The sequence below is a fragment of the Myotis brandtii genome, unplaced genomic scaffold (genome assembly GCF_000412655.1).
Source record: "Myotis brandtii unplaced genomic scaffold, ASM41265v1 scaffold566, whole genome shotgun sequence".
NCBI lineage: Eukaryota > Metazoa > Chordata > Mammalia > Chiroptera > Vespertilionidae > Myotis > Myotis brandtii.
Window position 1 is genome coordinate 754,120 of NW_005370110.1, and position 2,556 is coordinate 756,675.

The 2,556-nt window shown below is 55.6% G+C and overlaps 1 protein-coding gene across 13 annotated transcripts in view; it reads right to left on the reverse strand.

Moving 5' to 3' along the window:
• Positions 1-2,556, reverse strand: part of PLEKHA6 (pleckstrin homology domain containing, family A member 6) — a 147,017-nt gene that overhangs the window by 127,791 nt on the left and 16,670 nt on the right. Inside the window, exon 1 of one of the 13 annotated variants that reach the window (XM_014549698.1) lies at positions 582-821. The exons of the other annotated variants lie outside the window; for them this stretch is intronic. The gene's annotated coding sequence lies outside the window, so the exon portion shown is untranslated. Of the gene's footprint in view, positions 1-581; positions 822-2,556 lie in introns of those variants that run through there. 13 annotated transcript variants of the gene reach the window in all.

The following is a 2,556-nucleotide window of genomic DNA, read 5'->3' on the forward strand; positions in this document are numbered from 1 at the left end:
AACCCTCCCCCTTAGCCCCCCCCCCCCCCCCGCATGCCCTCACACACCAGGCTCCAGGTCCTTCAGGTGCTCCCCACCTCATCATAGACCCCAGAGATCAGATGCCCCTAGGAGCCCAAGAGCCTCAGGAGATCTTGGACCCAACCTCTGACCATAAAAGACATACACCCTCAGCCCTGCCCACCTGAGCCTGACCCGGGCCTTCCCTCCATCTTTCCTTCCTGCCGGCCATCGGCATAGTCCTTCTGGCAAGAATAGAGGCAGGGTGGGGCTGGCCTCTTTGCTCTAGCTAGTTGGGGGGCCTCCCCAAGCTGGCCCCACCTAGGAGGTGCAATTTAAACACAGCAGCCCCCTCCTGGGGGTCCTGGGGGGTGCGCCTGGTGGGGGTCACAGAGAGGGCTATAATTAGCATTCTCAGAATCCATGATCCCCAAGTAACGCTGCCAAGAATAAGGGAGGGGAAAGCAGTGACACGGCAGCGCCAGCAGCCCAGACTCACAGGGCAGGCGGCTGCCAGCCCGGACCAGAGCCCAACCTCCCTCCTCCCACCTCGTCTACATGATGCATCAAAACAGACTCACCGGCTTCTGAGGTGTGAGCCCCTCGCTGAAAGCTATAACTCTCTGGGCCCCCGAGCACCCCTCCCCCAGCTCTGGCCAGCTGGGGTCCTCCTCCCCGCCCCTCAGGGCCCCTTCGGAAGAGCGGAAGAGCGGGGCTCCGGATCCGAGCTGGTCTAATCAGTCATCGCTCCAGCTGGCAGGTCCCTGGCGCAGGGCGAGGATGCTGCTGTGGGGACTGCAGGATCCAGCATCTTTCCCAGGCAGAAGCAGCTGGGCATGCTCCGTGGGCTCCCGAGGGGATTTCAGGGCCACGTGACCCTCCCTCCCCAAGCTGTCACTTAGGATCAGGAGTAAATAGTCCCCGGAAAGGTTTAACTCCATCCACACCAGCGACAAGCTGTTAACCACCCGTGCTGTCTGCCTGGGAGGGGAGGGGTGCTTCCACCCAGCCCTCCTGGCCTTCTTCCACCGGGACAAGGCTGCCCCCCAAAGGGGATCCGGGCCACTTTCCGTGGAAGCTGCATTTTTCAGCTCTCCCACCAGAGTGCAGGGAGCCGGAAGGTGCCCAGGGGTCTGGCTCACCAGGCCTGTCTCTGGTGGCCTTCACCTCTGTGGCTATCCACCCAAGAGGTGGGCACATCTCTGGTTGTCAAGAGGGCTTGGCCAGGGGCCTGGTGCCTTCACATCCCCCTTCCCTACCCCAGCACAAGGAATTTAAAGAAAGAACACTCTAGAGCTGGTTGTAGTCCATGACAAGATGCCAGAACTCAGATCCTCAACCCAAGTTGGCCTCCAGTGACCTTGGGCAAAGGTGCTGGTTGATCCAGGGGGCACCTGTGTTTTGCATTATGAGGGTCAGAGGCAGAAGGGGGGGCTTCAGACAACAGGATTGCAGCCTTGTTTCTGCTGTAGACAAGCCCATACCATTAAGAGATCTATCTATCCATCTATCTGTCTATATATCGCTCTATACCTCCCTCCCTCGGTTTCCTTCTCTTCTTCACATTTTTCAGCTCTCCCACCAGAGTGCAGGGAGCCGGAAGGTGCCCAGGGGTCTGGCTCACCAGGCCTGTCTCTGGTGGCCTTCACCTCTGTGGCTGTCCACCCAAGAGGTGGGCACATCTCTGGGTGTCAAGAGGGCCTGGCCCGGGCCCTGGTGCCTTCACATCCCCCTGCCCTACCCCAGCACAATGAATTTAAAGAAAGAACATTCTAGAGCTGGTTGCAGCCCATGACAAGATGCCAGAATTCAGATCCTCAACCCAAGTTGGCCTCCAGTGACCTTGGGCAAAGGTGCTGGTTGATCCAGGGGGCACCTGTGTTTTGCATTATGAGGGTCAGAGGCAGAAGGGGGGGCTTCAGACAACAGGATTGCAGCCTTGTTTCTGCTGTAGACAAGCCCATACCATTAAGAGATCTATCTATCCATCTGTCTATCTGTCTATATATCGCTCTATACCTCCCTCCCTCGGTTTCCTTCTCTTCTTCACATTTTTGTGGATGCCAGAAAAGTAATAGAATCTCTGTGGCAATGGGTAAGTGCAATAGAAATACTGAGTTTTATAACCAAACTCAGAAAGATGGAGCGAACATGGAGTGCCCCCGCCCCGCCCCGCCCCCAGCTTCCCAGCCAGTTCACTGGGCCAGTCCCACCCAGAGACCCGGAAGCTGCAGCCTGAAACAGGTGAGCTCCTGGGTCCCTCCTGATACAGACACATTTCACAAGGCAGGGGCTGGAGGAAGGGCACCTGCGGGACCCACCCACAGGGCTATTCTGTTTTGAATGTCTATTAATAGAACAATTTAATTTTTTAAATTAAACCTCTTCACTCAAATACAACTACTTATCCTTCTCTGTGGGTCTTTTTAAATATAATCTGAGTATAAGCATCATTTTTACCAACTGAAGCCTTTATTTAAAAAAACAAACAAACAAAACAAAACATGTTCTACTATGGAATAATCAGAAATGCAGGCTTCCCCGGAGGTTCAGGAG